The 17,891-nt window shown below is 40.3% G+C and overlaps 1 protein-coding gene and 1 long non-coding RNA gene across 19 annotated transcripts in view; both read left to right on the top strand.

The window, feature by feature from the left end:
- Window positions 1–17,891, top strand: part of RBMS3 (RNA binding motif single stranded interacting protein 3) — a 1,727,904-nt gene that overhangs the window by 221,331 nt on the left and 1,488,682 nt on the right. The window lies entirely within an intron of this gene.
- Window positions 1–17,891, top strand: part of LOC121478553 — a 120,090-nt gene that overhangs the window by 100,878 nt on the left and 1,321 nt on the right. The window contains exon 2 of the long non-coding RNA XR_005984513.1: window positions 17,606–17,815. This is a non-coding gene — a long non-coding RNA (uncharacterized LOC121478553). The remainder of the gene's footprint in view (window positions 1–17,605; window positions 17,816–17,891) is intronic.

Raw genomic sequence — 17,891 nt, 5'->3', positions numbered from 1 at the left:
CCCAGGATCGAATCCCACGTCGGGCTCCCAGTGCATGGAGCCTGCTTCTCCCTCTGCCTCTCTCTCTCTCTCTCTCTCTGTGACTATCATAAATACATTAAAATAAAATAAAGTTTTTAAAAAAAAAATAGAATCCAGGTCCAGGCTAGTTTCATTGAAGAATAAAGTATGCATGTGTGTATATATATTACATATGTGTATATACATACACATGCATATATCTACACATATTTGTACACATGTATAAATATACATGTACATGTAAATATACCCACGATACATATGGATATGTGTATACTGGAGTTATAAATACATAAGGGTGTGTGTGTGTGTGTATGTAGGAAATACATGGTATATATTTATAATCTATATTTCCTAGAAATTTTAGAAGGACAAGGAGACAAATTTTTCAGACTTTCCAGAGGGAAGAAATTCCTTAGTAGGGAAAGAATCAGACCAGCACTTGCCAGCAACCATTGAAGCCAGAAGTCAGCAGGATGTCTAGAGGCTATTGATAAAGAGGAGTGGTGTCAGGAATCTCCTCAGAGATTCACTCACCAATCAGGGAAAAGACAGAAATCGTCAGACCTGCACAGCCTCAGACTGTAATCTGTTCTTGTGCTATATCTGTGAAAGTGCCTGATGAACTAATATAACCAAATGAAAATTGAACCAGAATAGGTAATTCAAGACAGGGGACAATAGTGATGAACAATGAATTTTACAGTAGATGGTTAAATATTTATTTATCAAAATAGCTCTATAAAGGTGCTATTTTTTTTTTTTTTGCCCAATTTATAAATGGGAAAATAGAGACTTGGAGAGAGCAGACTGACACTCAAATGACAGAAGCAGAAGCAGTTCTAGTACCGAGCCCATGCTGTTAATACTTACCCATATGATGCCTCGGTGTCAGTCTGTTCAGGCTGCTCTACCAAAGTACCACAGACTAGGTGGCTTTTAAACAACAGAAATTTAGGGCAGCCCAGGTGGCTCAGCGGTTTAGTGCAGCCTTCGGCCCAGGGCGTGGTCCTGGAGACCCGGGATTGAGTCCCACGTCGGGCTCCCTGCATGGAGCCTGCTTCTCCCTCTGCCTGTGTCTCTGCCTCTCTGTGTGTGTGTGTGTGTGTTTCTCATGAATAAATAAATACAATCTAAAAAAATAATAAACAACAGAAATTTATTTCTCATAGATCTGGAGGCTGGAAATCTGATATCAAGGTGGCTGCACAGGCAGGTGAGAGCCCCCTTCCAAGTGGCAGAATTTTCATTATATCCCCATTTGGCAGAAGAGGCAAGGGAGCTCTCCTGAGCCTCTTTTATAAGGACATCAATCTTATTCGTGAGAACTCTGCCCTGGTAACCGAATCACCTCCCCAAAACCCAGCCTCCTCATGCCATCATATTAGGCATTAAGATTTAAAAATATGAATTTGTGTTTTTTAATCTCCTTTTTAAATTTTTTAAATTTTAATTCAATTTAGTTAGCATCTAGTGTATTATTAGTTTCAGGAGTAGAATTTAGTGATTCATCAGTTGCATATAACACTCAGTGCTCATTACATCAAGTGCCCTCCTTTAATGCCCATCACCCAATTATCCCTCCCCTGAACCCACCTCCCCTCCAGCAACCCTCAGTTTATTTCCTGTAGTTAAGAGTCTCTTATGGCTTGTCTCCCTATTTTCATCTTATTTTATTTTTCCTTCTCTTCCCCTATGTTCATCTGTTTTGTTTCTTAAATTCCACATAAGAGTGAAAACATGGATTTGTCTTTTTCTGATTTATTTCACTTAGCATAACACCTTTTAGTTCCATTCATGTTGTTGCAAATGGCAAGATCTCATTCTTTTTGTTAGCTGAGTAGTATTCATTCCATTGTATATATATATGTACCATATCTTCTTTATTCACTCATCAGTACGTGGAAATTTGGGCCCCCTCCATAGTTTGGCTATTGTCGATAATGCTGCTCTACACATCAGGGTATGTATATTGGCTATTGTGGACATTGCTCAATGCTATAAACATTGGGGTGCAGGTGCCCCTTAAAATCACTATGTTTGTATCCTTTAGTAGTGCAATTGATGGGTTATGGGATAGTTGTTTTTTTTTTTTAACTTTTTGAGGAACCTCCATACTGTTTGGATGAGATGATACAGACATTCAGACCATAGCGCTTGGGCAGAGTGGAACTGTTTGAGTAAAACCAGAAAACTAAGAATTACCAAGGAAAGAGAGCAAATTTGTCAACAAAAGATGTTTGAGAAAAATATACCAAATACACAGCCTAAAAATAAAAAATAAATCAGGAAAAACATTCATTAACACATGACAGAAGTTTATATGGAAGTAATATGACCAGACAAAATGACATAAAAAATAAAGAACTAAATTTTAAAAATGGGCAAGGTCTATAAACAGGCCATTTATAGAGAAAGGACTTTTCTTTTGAGAAAGGACTTCTAATAACTTATAAATTGCCAATAACTTATAAAAATATTTGTCACCTCATTTGTAGTCTAGATACCATAAATTAAAACTACATTGGAGCGAAAATTTTCCACCTTTTGGATTAGCTACAATTAAAAGCATTTGCCATATAACTGATGGGACTTTGTCATATGTATACTTTCATATGCTTATGGTCACAATATAAATTTATACATTAGGGAAAAAATGTGGTAGCATTTGTGAAAATGAAAAGTATACACACCCAAGAAACCCATTGGGTAACAGTTCCATAGCAGCCGCAGCATATTACATTAAGTGTACAGGTAAATGTTTGATCACTGACTCTCAAGAAAAAGGGGACGAAAGGAGATGAGGTAGGGAAGAAAGGAAAGGAAAGGAAGAAAGAAAATCTCTCCTTTGTAGCAACTGCCACTTTCCATGGTGTAAATACTCCCACCTTGGCCAAGTTCAAGCTAGTAATGTGCAGGGTTAGGAAAAGATGCACACAGTTGTATGGGCATGCTCATAAGACATGTGTACCAGAACCCAGTTATAATATTACTTTAATATCTTAACTTTGTCTTCTGTAATCTCTCTGTATTATTAGAATTGTTTACAAAAAAACACATTAAATACTTCTGTGGTTTTTGACATTCCTATAAAAAAATTTTAAAAGTGTTGACTTCATCAAGTCTTCTACAGTTACCCCATAAAGTCTCTCAGTATTTTCTCATATGATTTATTGGGTTCTGGAGTCTCAAACTCTGTCAAGTGCTCCATTACTATTTTCTCATCATCTATTAGACATTGTAAAGAAATCTGACAGCTCTCTTAATAAAATGAATCTTCAAAACTCCAAGGTTGGCAAAGGAGTGAGAGATAACTTCATTGCTAACTTTGCAGTATCTGTGTGTGATTGTATTAAGGGAACAGTCATATTTCCCTTCAATTTTAATGTCTCCAGAGTACAAGTTTCATGGAGGCAGAGACTATGTTTGTCTTATTCTCCAGAGTTTCCAAAGGGTAGCCCAATTCTTGGCATTTGAGAGTTAATAAATAACCAGCTGGTAAATAAACACATATTCTCTTTGCCATCCTTGGCCCTTTTTGTTTGAAAACTATTCTAATAGAGAAAACAGCAAAAGAGTTGAGCTCCTTCTCTGCTATGAACATTAATTACACTACTGTTAGCTGAACCATCTCTACCCATTTTCCTTTTTGGCTTGAGTTTAAAAGAAAGAGAAGAAAAAGGTGCTCATGTTTCTTTATATTTTTCTTTAAAAACCTTTGCTTCTTTCTCTGCTTTAGCCTGAACATTTGTGTGCATCTTTTACATTGCACATTTTTTTGTCTTCGTTCTCACCCTTTAAAAAGATAAGCTCATCATAGAGCTTTTTCTGCAGCCACTTGGTTAGTATTATCATTTAAAAATCTATTCCTGTTATGTTTATTTGGATCTTTATGATAGAATTATTGGAATTTCTCCCTTTAATAATCTCTTACCTCATTTGAACTATCTTCCTTTTTAATTTCTCAAGCAATGGTGTCATGGTTCTCTTTGCTTTGGTCTGATGGGCCAAGAACTTATGGTTTCTCAGCATCCTCAGCCTAGTGGCCATGGGTGTCACTAGCTATTGGACTTTACCTATCTTTGTTCCTTACCTCAAAAGCCCTTGGGCTGCAGTATATGGGACAGACATTTCACTGTTTCTTCTCAGTTTAATGATGTAGGGAGTGTTTGCCAAATGCCTACTATATGTCTGGGTCAGTGTTGTCTATTTTATTATAAGCTCCTAGGAAAAACAAATGTCAAGCTGTCTAATATAGTACAGTTCCTTTGGGCACTAAAGTGCTGTGTGTAGTTGTGTGTGGTGTATGTGTGTAAAGAAAATATTTTATTTACATGTTTTTAAGGGAAAAGGTCTGCAATAGGTTGGTATTTAGATAATAATTCCAAGTCCTCTAAAAATAGTGTAATATCTGTAAGCTGAGTATGAGTGAGCCAATCAGTAGTTATGGAGGGTTCTGGAATAAACCTCAAAGTAATATACAGAGTGACTCCTTAATATCATTATAGAAGGTAGAAATTAACTGTAAAGTGTTTACAAACTATTTCATACCTCTCAGCTGCCTGTTATATCCTTTTTGCAAAGTCCATGAAGAGATAAGGAACCAGGACACTTAGAAAGGGAAAGAGGGGATATTCTGTGTTAAGTAGTCCAGCAGAGAAAAAAAATGCATTTTTCTGTTCATTTCAGTGCTAGAGAAATTGAAAACTTAAATATGAGGGAAGGCCACATGGAGTCTAGGCATAATGCTGGAGGATAAATGATTTTGAGCAAAGAACCTGCCCATCACACAGAGCAAGGTTGGGGGGATGGTGACAAGGAACTCAGGATAGCATAAGACCTCATCAAGTTTGTATTTATGATCATGTTTAGATTGAGTAGTGACTAATAATGATGTAAAGTTTGTAAATGTGGCATCTCATTTTACTTAGGTGTTTAAATTTCTTTTGCTATTGTACTGTATATTGTTTGACTAAATATAAGGAAAGGTAATTGTTTTAACAAACAAGTCTATTTTGTGTGTGTGGGTCGGGGGAACTTTACCTAAGTGGAATGATGATACTATTTATATCTCTATTTCAGTCTGTGAAACCATTGTTAAGGCACTACCCCTCCACTGGCAACTGAATATCTGAATTGTATACAGTGTTTAGGAAGAAATAAATAGCCTCATTCTATAAAGCCATGCCTATAAAATGACAGTAAACTTCATTGCAATTAGCTCTTATACTCTGATTAGAAACATATAAACCTGCCAAAGAATCTTTATCTTAAAATCTGTGGCCTAACCATTTCCATTTCCATCATCTGAGCTCAAGGGACAAAGCTTCAGTCTCCAAGGAATCTGGGATTATTAATTGAATTACTGTCTTCCTCACCTGCAAAAATGGACATTCTCTTTGTCCCTTGCCAGATTCCCAAGGGGGCATGAAGAATGAAGTCTTTAAAGCTCTGCAGAATATATATAAATAATTGTTTTAATTGGACACTCTTCTTGGGCAGACAAATAGGTCCTATGATTTGACAGGTTCCTTTTCATCTCCATTACCTATGATGGAAATGCATAAATCCTATTCTAACCAGCTCATATGTTAATATCTTCAACAGGATCCTGATAGATCTGCCAACCTAGATGGATGTGATTTCTAACCAGCTTCACATTCCAGCTGTGTAACAAACTAGAAGGGCAAAGCAGATCCAATTTGGGCTTTTCACTTTGCCAAGCATAGTAATGAATTCATCTCCACTTTCTCCTGTGAGAGCACTGAGAAGAATTTTAAAAGGCTAAAGTGTATTAAAATGATGACCAGACAGGAATTTGAGACATAATTCAATTACACAAGTTATTACAAGGACACCTACTAAGTGCAGGACATTCTACTAAGTGTTCACTAGGAAAAATGTTTCCAAATGTCAATGACACTTAGTCCCTTCTCTCAAGAAACTTAAAATATAGTCAAGGAGATAAAGGGATGGATACTTAATACTAGTAAAAGCAAACTGTGATGAGCCAGAGCATATGACTAAGAGGAGACTAACTCTGATAGAATCAGGCATAAATAGATGGAAAAGATGATTGGAAGCAAGCCTTGAGGAGTATGAAATTTATTCACTGTTGCTATTTCTGCTGTTTCAGCACTACAGTCCTACCTAGCCAGAGGTAAAAATGGCTACCCAACAATGCCGTTTTTTGAATGAATGGGCCTGAATGCGTTGGCCCCCAGTTCTTCATCTTTAAACAGAAGAGAAGCTTGGTAAATATGAGAGAAGCTGAAAGAAAGAACTCTGTGAGAGAAGGACCAAAACTCCCTATGGGTCTTCCAAGAGTGTGGTTAAACGGTGATGCTGTGTGTGCTTCACATAGACTTTCTGAATAGACTCATCTCATTGTGGTGGTCATGGAGCGTAGGTGGGACCTTGAGAAAGAAGGGCCGATTTTAGAGCCTGAGGTCCTAATGGAAGACAGGGTGTGAAGAATAGATTATGAAAATGGGAGTGGGATCAATGAGAGAAAATAGGCAATGAAGAAATTTTAACAAACAGGGCCATATTTTCAGGCCTACGTTTAAAGGGAACTTGATGTTTTGAGAACTGACAGTTCTGTTGATTCTTTATAATACTGTCTCTTACCTTGGATTCCAAACATTTTATGCAGTTTACTTTCATATAAGATAGCACTGGATTCCTGAGTGTTTTACCTTGACAGTGTTGATATTCTTAAGCCCTGTTTACCCAAACAGCGGCTTGGGATAATTTTGTTTGTCTACCTAAATAGAATAACATTTTTTTCCTGCAGACATCAAACATAATACTGTTTGTGATCATAAGGACTGTCAGTTACAAGACTATCTTGGGAAAAGAGAACAAAATTCAGATTTTTATATAATTAATCAGAATGCAGGTCACTTCATACAGTAGAGTTTTTTCTTCTTAAGAAAATTAGTTGATCCTGTGGATTTTATATAATAAAGGCTTTTTTTTCCCTTGCCCCTTCTCCCTTTGTCAATAAATTAAGACTCCATCATATCAACTTCATCAATCATTAACAACAAAAACAAAAATAACACCAGCCTATTGTTTTTATTGACTATATTGGTGAAATTAATACAGAGAATGAGTACTTTGTGAGCTAAGAGTTTAGTGGAAACCAGAGCTTCATGGAAAAGTTTGCTGGTCAGGGGTCAGGAAACCTGTTTCTTGATTTTGACTTTGCTACATACTTGCAGAGACTTAACTAGTGGTTTTCTGTGGGTCACTGTGTCCATGTTGGTAAAATTTAGGGTTTTAAAGCTTGCTTCATGGTTACAAATAATAACAACAACAAATGCTATTGAGCACTTACTCTATCAGACACTGTGCTAAGCCCTCTGCTTGTACTATCCCACATAATTCAAATGACAGCTGCTTTTGAGGTAAAATCATTATTATCCTGTATTTTCAGTTGAGGGAATTGAAGGTAAAGTGTACCAGTCTAACATACTGGGCATTGTACTGAGTGCTTTTCATGTAGTGTAGCCTGTTGTGATGTGATCCTCTCAGCAGCCTTACATTCTAGCTCTCTCTGTCAGAGAAACCCTGGGAATTTGGCAACTTACAAGCCAAATCTGGCCCATCGATGTGTCTTATTTGCCTGTATGGTAATTAAAAAAAATTATAGTTGCCAACATTTTAATGTCAGAAAGATTCCTATAAATAATCTAGATTTCTGGCTTCTTTTGAAAAATGGAAAGATCTGGCATCCCTAGGCCATAATCCTTCCATGGCAAATGAACACTGGAAGTGAATGGTGTGCTTTCAAGTTTCACACAGTGCCCACCCAGCCTTTTTCCTTTGTCTGTGTTACCTCCAAAGCTTTTGTGTTCATAAGAGTTTTTGACATTAAAGATTTCTACTTCTCCAAACCAAGGAATTTAAAGGTTTGTTGGATAGCACAGCAAGTTGGTGATCCTACTTGGTTTCTTGCTCATGATAGCCAGTGAAAGTCATAGTGGTGTTGTTTCTCTTTTGCAGGGCTTTTATGGACAGCATTTCTTCAGCATAAGTGACATTTCAAAATCAGCAAGGCAAGCTGAATCGTAATTGGCTCTGTCACCATTTGGGTTTGATGCTGGCACCTCATGTGTTTGCCCTGGTTGAATAATCTGCATCTGAGTAGACCACACACAGACGAATATGAACTCTGTTTATATTCATTTCCTGCCTGGGAACTTGGTTCCTCTGGGTCACGGCTTTGGAACGATTGATAGATTGGAAATTTACTGGTATAGACGTGGGTGGAAAAACTCACTTAAACCCATTTTGGAATGACCTTCATAACCTTATTTGAGCTCCAGTAAAAGGGACATTCTCATTGATAGCTCCAGTGGATTAGAGCAAATGCAAGGAGCCTGATGTCTGAATATGAGATGTTCAATGTAATCAAGAGTTTTAGTGTTTGCATTTTATAGATGAGGTACTTGAAACCCAGATTTGTCTAAAGTTGCATTAGTTGGGGAAGTACCCATTACATATCACCAGCACCTCTCACTAATGAGTAGAATTCTCTCTTATTTCCTCGATGTCTCCCAGGCAAGTCAACAAGCTCCATTTCTAGAATTCCCAAGGCCAAGGAAAGACCAATGTACCCTCTCTGTTCCCATTTCTGGGGAGCAGCAGTCTACAGGGAACCAAGGGGGAAGGGATTAAGTTTAGGAGACTGAAAGCTCCTGGGTGTGCTCTGTGCCTTGGACTGGGGCAGCCACAGGGGCTTCCTGGGACCTCTTTCCCCATTGTGATGATCTGGCAGCGTCTGTGCAGTACCCATCTCAGTGACGTGTATATAGAGCTTTTTGGCATTTGAGATCTTGTTCCTAGTCTTCAGTGAGTTACAGGCAAAAGTGAGTGAGGAGTAAATGAGAAAAAAAAGAGAAGGCCCCCAGGAGACTCATGGGCACCATCTTTATCTGGGACACTTCTCTGGGACCTACCTAAACCCATGGAAGCCTGGGAATTCCTGATCCAAGTTGGGCAGCTACAAGGTATTTCCTGTGACAGTGAGCTCCAGAACTTTTTATTAGAAAAGATAGGCACTGTAACTCAATCCTCAGCACTGTACTAGGTATTTTGAGACCACAAAAGGAACATGTATGAAAAACAGCTTCGGCCTTCAGGGAGTTCATACCGGAGGTCGAGGACATGTATAAAGATGTTCAAATAGGAGCTTCTAGGCTTTTTTGAGGATCTGAGCATCAATGTCATAAAAAAACTTTATGATAAATAATCTCTTTTCTTTTCCTGACCCCTAACAGCCAGAAACTGTCAAGGACAAATGCAGTTTTGGGGTAAAGGAAAGGAATTGCTATAACTCTAAGGTGGGGAGATATTGAACTATCATGGACTACAGGAGAGACTAGGCAGGATGAGAATTGACCTCAAATAAACTACCCTTTAATTTTTGGAAACATTAGACATTAATAAGGCAAACATGGGGCCATGTTTAATCTTATAACTTGCTACAGGTTAAATAGGCAGTGATGAATGCAAAGTTGAGCACAATTTGGGATAGTATGGAATATTTTATAACATGAATCCTAAAAAAGTGCTGAAGTCTTCTTTCTGTGTGGGTAAAATCATTGGCAACCTAGGATATAATTTTCTTTCTGTAATGGCACTCAGGCATGCAAGAAACCCAGGGAGTCAGTAAGCCTAATGGAAATGTGTTCCCTTTTTCTCTTCTGCCATAGTTCTCTTTCAGTAGACCTGGAGCTTTGAAGGTGACTGTAATTAAACATTCGTTCTATTGGCTTGTACTTCTCATGTGTGAGAAAATTGAGTAGTGAATTTTTCCCATAAACAATGTGCAGAATTCATCTGAACGGACCAGATCATTTAGATTTTCACTCTGAGACTTGATAGCTCTGGCTGTTGTATCTATGTATCATGCAAATGATTATTTGTTTCCTGAATGAGTTTATCTGGCTGACAGTTCATTTCTGTATAGATAGGTGTAGAAGTTAGAGGAAGATTAAGAAAGTACATCATGTGTGCCTTCATATTTGGTGCTTAGAAATCTCTAGTTGTCATTGTGATTCCTTTCCATGCCCTTCTTGATTCTGACTTCTTTTTGGCCATTGTGACAGCATTTTATTATTCTGTTTGCCATTCATTTCTGGATGAATTACCCATTGCTCTGTCTACTTGTCATTGTGGCTTCTTCAAGTTCCCATGTGATGGGGGTGGAGTGAGCAAACAAACCAGTCTAGGCTGGGCTTTCTATTGAAATAAGAATTATTCTTAGAAAGCTGCTGGAGAATTCAGTTTCCTCAATCAGCATTTATGTAAAGCCATATGTTGGTGTGATTTTCCCAGATAAAGCCTTAGAAATGTTCTTTTAGAATCCCCTAACTGGTAGATAGCTCCATTTTGTGGGCAGGCCTGTCGTATGTACCAGGAGCTGTGCAGAGCCTCTGGGATGCTGAGTGCATGAGGTTTCCACCGGCCATTCACTCTTGAGGCACTAGATTCAACAAGAAAGGATTGAAAAGATATTACAGGGAAGTCTCTTAGCAGCCAAATTGGGGATATGGAGTGATCTGTTTAATCAATACCTTATTTGGATTGTCAGCTGTAAAAGGCTTAGAAAATAATGCAACAGAATACTCAGTTCTGAAATAACACTGAGTGTCATTTCACCTTTGTTTTGTTCAGAAGGTCCCTTAGAATCTTTGTATCCTGAGCAAGCCAGTTAATAAAGATTTGAGGTCTAGGATGTCTGATAAACTAGATTTTATTCTGGTTGGGAAAGGAAATAGATAAATGGAAAGGGCATAAAGTCCTCCTGGCCCGGGAGAGGGATAAGGGCCTGAAGGAAAGGTAGGGGCATTTGTAGTTAGAGGTACTAATTTTTATTACTGTGTGCCTCTGCTAATTGTCTCCTAAACCATCATTTTTGGAGTGTAAGATGGGTCAAGTAGGGCTTCCTCTCTATCTGTTTTGGTCCCTCACCTATTAGCACCCAGTTCTGTGATCAATTTTTAGGTGCTTATTAATCAGAAGGCCCAGCCTTTTCAGCAAAGGCCCAGAATTTTCGGAAAAGATTTCCTGGAGATGGACCTGATATTGCTCTGTCTAGTTTATCTAGCTCACTTTGCCTCTGGCTGGACTCTCACTCAGAAACAGGCTAAGAGAACATATCTGACAATGCAGCATCTCTCATCCTATGTGGCTGGAGGGCTTAGCACGTGCCCCATGACTCTGGTGTCCTGACCTGATGCCCTGTCTCAGTGCCAGCTTCCATTCCGGGTTTCCAGGCTCATCCTTCAAAGGGTTGAAAATAGCGTCACAGTTTCCTTCTCTTAGGAGCTATCTCACCTTTGACAAGCCCATGGAACAAACAGACCTGACCTCTGTGGCCTCTTGTCTGTCAGCCCTGATTGAATATTCACTCTGTGGAGCATCATGCCAGGCACTGTGGAAAATTATAGAAGGAGGAGGCAATGCACTCCTGGCCTTTGAACATCTTATCAACTTAGCGGGGGGACAGAATCAACACAAAGCAAAATACAGGAAAATTCAAATGTCAACCAGACATATATTGTTCATTATTTATAAATCCAATTAAAGAAGCCTAGGAACACATATTTATGTTCACATATTAATATGTACATAAAATTAAAGCATTTGCTAAAATGCTTTGAATTAACAGGAATTGGAAAAAGACCGTTTTCTGCTGCCTAAGTTTTGGTTCTCCAGGAATGACCTCGAGATAAGGATTTAAGAGCAAATAGTTTTTTTGAGAAGTTTTGGAAACACCACCAAGAGGGAAAGGAAAGGAAGATAAGAGCTATAAAGGCAGCCAACAAAGGATGTGTTCCTGAGCCAGCTATGGATGATGATGGACACTTAGGCTTAAGCCCTATGGGGAGCTTTTGGGGAACAGCCAAGACACACATCCTATCATTATCATCTGGACTGTCAGCCTCTGGTTGAGGACTCCTCTCAGGACCAGTAACCCGCACATTCCTGGCCTGCCATGCCCAGAGAGAGAGTTTTTGGAGAACACTCTCATGCAAAGAGATGCAGCTAATGGCAGCTGGAGGTTGGCCTTGGAAAGGCCTGAAGAATATGGAGTAGGGGGGAGATATTGATAGCTTCTGCTACATTTATAGATACTAATGGAAGCAATGGCTTGGACAGGAAAGGAGAGAGAGGTTTTGAACACTGAGAAGAAAACACTGTCTATGAAGGCCTGGATTAATAGTGGGTGATGTTGAAGCCAGACCCATAGGCTTTCTTATATGAGTTCCTCAATAGAGTATGGTTCACCTGACATTGGGAAGAAGGTACCAGCTGAAGCATGTTGAGATGGAAAGCGGTTTGGAGCCTGAGGATCCAGGTTGTAATGGCTGCTCCACCAAGTTAGGACACCCGGTGTTCTAGTAGGCATATGTTGGCTATGGATGATGTTGGGCTAGCAGGTAGGTTAGCCACACTGTGGATTATAGACAGTCACTTTATCTGTGGCATGAAGACCTGATTCTTCCACAGGGATCATTCCAGAAGAATGGAAGCTGCATGTGATTGGAGAACAATATGTGCTTCTTCAGCTCACTTAGGTTGAAGAGGCAGGCGGTGACCAATAAGCAGTGGGGATTTCATCCCAAGTCTCCTGCTATGTTTATAAAGGATAAGACTGGCAGCATTGTCAGGGAAGTGGTCAGTATCTCTAAAGTGAATGGTTCTAATACAGTACAGTCTCCTCTTCTATTGCATTGCTTTGCATTGCTTTGTATTGTATTGTCTTGTGTGTGTGTACCTTCTCTAGAGAGCTGGCAGATGGGGGCAGTGAAACCTGTCAAAGGCTGCAGCGTTGCAGAGGGCTCTCGTTCATCTGACATAGTTGTTGATGCATTGCCACAGAAGGTCTGCATCCCAGGCTTTAGCAAATGCCCCTGCTGCGACTCCCATGTGTTGATCTTTGTTAATGGAAATGTCCATGTGTTTTACCTGATTTTTAGCTGCCCTGGCAGATGTGCCCAGGAATGAGCTCCCAGAGATTGCACCTCAGGGGTTAATTACTCTCTGATACATCAAATTATGTTATTTGATGTGCTCTATTCCTTTTTTGCTATCCTGTGTTTACATGCTAGGCAGAGAAGATCTAGAATAGAAGTGCCAGGATATGTTAATAATTTATTGATACTTTTATGTGGGGAAAATAAAAGTAAGATATGTTCATATATTCTTATATACACAGTAACATAGATTGTCCGTGGAAGAGGGAGAGGAATAGTGTATCAGGTTGGATCTGGTCAGAAGACAGAAGCTAAACAAGTTACTTTAACAGGAAGATTTACTATGAAGACTTTTGTAGGGGAGGAAAAAGTTTTCCTCAACTCTTCAGAGTCCCTGCCTCTGTCTGAAAAGCAAGCTGACAAGGACAGATTAATAGGAGAAAAGAATATAGATTTATTTAATATAAATGTTATGTGACATGGAGCCTTCACAAAGAAATGAAGACCCACAACAGTGGTTAGAGCTGTGAATTTCTCAGAAAGGCAGGATGAAGAGTGAGTAGTGGTGGGGGGATATGAGAGGTCAAAGACTAGGGGATAATCATAGTAACCTGGGGGGAAACTAAGCAAGTCTCCTTGATAAAATTCTTCTAGGTGTCCCTTTGTCTTTAGAGATGAGGGTGCTCCTTTTCTCCGGGCATAGAGAGGACACCTCTCACAGGAGGGCTCGGTGACCTGTTTCAGGGAAGAAGAGAGACAGGAGACAGAGATGAGAGAGTGACCTTATCACTTCTGCTGTTCTCTCAGATTTCAGTTTACAATATTCAGGATGCCAAGGTGGCATGTTTTGGGATGGCATTTCTTGAACCTCATCACTTGTTATCCAGGTGTTAAATAATCCAACAGGGGTCACAGAGTGCAGGAAGTAGCTGGACCTCTAGGGCTGGGGGATCAAAGGAAAGAAGTTAGGGTAATGAAAACTTAGATACTTGGATGATGGGCCCTGCAGATGGAGAACCCAGACTTCTGAGGAGGGAACACTAGCTGGCTGTGCTGGTATCTCTGAAGGGGGCTGGAAATAGAAACTGCAAAGTGGAGTCAGCTGCTCTGACTGGAACCAGTTGCTATTGCCACTGTGAAGAGTTCTCGCTGGAGCCATGTTACAGAATAGGAATCTCATAGGAACCAGTTCCCTCTCCTCCCGCTATGGGCAGACCTAACAGGGAGCCTGCGGCCCAGGAGAGATGTGCTTTTCAGGGCCCCAGCACTATGAAGCAGGGTGGGTTTGGAGGCAAAACACAGTTAAGTTAAAAACCAACCCAGAGAGAGAACATAAATGTATGTATACACACAAAAGAGAAAAGAGAGAGTTCATGTGCATTTGAGTGAGCTAGCGAGAACAAGAATGTAGCCAAGAGCTGCCTGGGATAAGGAGTGTTGCTACTGGGTTATGGAAATAATCATAATAATAGCCTGCACATAAGAACTTGGTGCAGAATAACATTAAGGATCATTATTTAACATGGGTTGAGGTGGTGATTAAGTTCTAAAGTCAGGGCATTAGGGGAAAATCACATATAGACACTAGAATCATGCACTAAGACCCTGAGAGCCTGTTGAAATGAGAAAGCATCTGTATTTCCCATCTTGTGCTCGACTTGTGACAAACACATGTATACTGAGTGGAATGCAGGTGGAACACCTCTCCCCTGCCCCACTGATACTACTTTCTTCTGCTCTCTCACTGAGCATGGAGAGAAGAATTTTTCTTAAAGATTTTATTATTCATTAGAGACACACACACAGAGAGGCAGAGATACAGACAGAGGGGGAAGTAGGCTCCCCTCGATCTCAGGACCCCAGGATCAGGCCTTGAGCCGAAGGCACACACTCAACCACTGAGCTAACCAGGCATCCTGAGAGAGGAATTCTTATAAGTTATGTGTGTATGTGTGCTACAACTTCCCCTTAAATTATACCAAGTATGTGCTAAGCACTCTCCATATGCTGTTTTACTTGCTGATCACATTGACCCTAGAAGTGGTATTATGCCTCCTTAACTAAAAAGAGATCAGATGCCCAGGAACATTGACTAATGTGCTGTGGGTACAGCCAGTGAATGAAAGAACCTGCATTTCCAACCCAAGTGTATCTTGCTCCAGTCCTATGCTCTGTAATGAGCAAACCCCTATTTCTCCCTCTGAAGGTTCTGCCCTGACTTTATGTCCAGGGCAAATCAAGCCATCTCTAACATCAAAACAGGGGGCCTCTGCAAGGTCTTCAAGGTATAGTAGACCTGCAGTGTCCAGTACATCAGTATGCTTAAATTTAAATTAAGTAGCATTAAGTAAAATTTAAAAGTCAGTTCCTCATTGACACATGAGTCAGTACCAAGTAGAAAAATTTCAAGAGCTCAGGAGCTACATATGGCTCATGACTACCATATTAGCACACAACATCTCCCTTCTCACAGAAAGTGCTACAGTACATCCATAGTGAGTGGGAGTGTGATTCTTAACCTCGTTAAGAGCCCAGCTCTGCATCTTACTGGTTGTGCATCCACAGGCAGTTTCCTTAACCTCCCTGGGCCTTATTTGCCAAATCTGTAAAATAGAAATAGTCAGGGCAGCTCCTCACAGGGTTCAGATGAACGTTAAGTAAGACACTGTAAATTTCTTAGTTTGGTACCTCACACATCACAAGTTCTCAGCATGTGTTACCTATGGGGAGAAAGGGTTTCCTAGCTCTAACATTATGTGATTTTCTGAAAGTTCTACTTTCAGAAACGTTGCCATTTCCCACCCCCCTTTTTTTTAAAGATTTTATTTATTTGTTCATTAGAGACACAGAGATAGGCAGAGACATAGTCAGAGGGAGAAGCAGGCTCCATGCAGGAAGCCTGATGTGGAACTCAATCCCAGAACTCCAGGATCACAACCCGAGCCGAAGGCAGACACACAACCGCTGAGCCACCCAGGCATCCCCCTATTTACCTTTTATTATCATTTGATGAAGAGAGGAAGAAGTTTGAAGCAAGGGAAGGAATATCTTGATAATTGATACTTGGCATGCTTTATGGAGTCAGGAAATCCTACATTAACTCACAGAACATTGTATTAAATATTCTATTTAATATACATTCCTTTAACCCATACTATGTACCAGGTTTTGATCTAAGAACTTAACATACACTCCCTCACTGAATCCTCCAAATGGGCCTATGTTGTAGCTCTTCCCTACCCTCATTTTTAGTACCCTCCACATTTTACCACTTTTCTGGGTAAGTCCTGCAGGAGTTGGAAAGAGGAAGATTCTACCCTTATGAAGAGAGTAGAGAAACTAATAACTGCCAATGGTATATTATCTCAGGATAGATATTTTGTGTGTATTATCTAATTTAATGCAACAGCCCTATGAGGTGGGTTATACTTTGCTCATTTTATAGATGTTGAAATAAACTAAAGAGGTAAATAAACTAGCCCAGCATCACACCACTAGTTCAGGGTGAGACCTAGGAATCTAAGCCAGGCCTAATTTCAAACCCCATATATTTTTCTCAGCATCTTGATATATATGGATAGGGAAGATAATATTTTTGCATGTTCAAGTATAATACAAGTATAATACAATATATTGTATTTTATAATACAATAAAAGAACATAGATAAATTGCCACGGGAGTTAAGAGGAAGAGGGATTACTTCTAGTCAAGAGGTCATGACTGTCCTCTTTGAAGAGGTAGCATCCAAAATCCAGCTTGAAAGTTGGTAATGTGGGCAGATAGTATGGGGGAAGAAGATTCCAGGCAGAGGGAAGAGCACAAGGACAGACTCTGACAGTATGAGGATACCATGAATAGTTTGCAGAGGGGGGTTTGGGGTGGAGTTTTGCCTGGGTGGGAGGGACTCTCTGGTCACCAGCATTCTTAGATTTGCCAGTGCATGGTTATAGTAAAAAGTAGAGTAACTCTTAATTTCATTATTGATTTTAAGTCCTCTACAAGACAGTGCACCCTCTTTATCATGTGTGCTGAGGGCAGAGCACTCCCACCAGCACCTACCCTTTGGTATGACCCTGGAAGCTGGGTGGGTTTGGGTAAGTTCTTCTCTCTTTACCTTTCCTGGTAGTACTGTAAGTTCTTGTGATTCTCAGCCTGTGTTCTTCACTGGTGGGCAGCCTACCCGGTGTTCCAAGGAGGTAGATTCTCTGAAGGACAGAGGGGTAGCCCTGGACTTCCCATGAGTTTTGGGAAAGGGAGATCACAGGTGGAACCAGGGGCCTGGCATGCTTCAGTTCTGGAATTCTCCTGACCCAGGTGTAGAAACTTTAGGATCTGGATGATGCTGTAGATTCAATGAGCAAGGCTAGATTAAACCTAAGGGCCTGGTCCATGGGCTTGGAGGAATCTTCTATCACTGGGTAGGAAATTGAGAGTTTGAAGTTTAAGACTGAAATCACTAACGAGAAGCCTGGGTGGTTATTGATACCCCTCCCACCCCACCTCCACCCTTTCCTTCACCACCACCCTGGGGCAAAGAAAGATGGAGAACCTCCTGCTAATTTTCAACTGCACTTTGCTCTCTGTTATGTAGTATTTCAGTGACAGGATCTACTCAGGAGAATTGGGGCAAAGCTGGCTGAGGTTCTCAAGGAGCTGAATTTTGGGTTCAGGTGCCTGCGTGGCAGTGGAATGATGCTTCCTGACCTTTCAGACTTTGAGACCTCTGGGCGGTCTTAGACTTCACCTGGAGCCTCCTGTCCAGGATGCGACCTCCTAGGGAAATTCCAGGGAAAGGTGGCAGGTAGAGTATCCTTTCTGAGTTTTATTCTCTCTCATTCTCCCTTCACTCCTTTCCATGTGTCCGTGTTACTCTGTTG

The sequence above is a fragment of the Vulpes lagopus genome, chromosome 19 (assembly GCF_018345385.1).
Source record: "Vulpes lagopus strain Blue_001 chromosome 19, ASM1834538v1, whole genome shotgun sequence".
In the NCBI taxonomy this organism is placed as follows: Eukaryota; Metazoa; Chordata; class Mammalia; order Carnivora; family Canidae; genus Vulpes; species Vulpes lagopus.
Note: the sequence above shows the minus strand (reverse complement) of the source record. Positions and strands in the feature narration are given on the sequence as shown.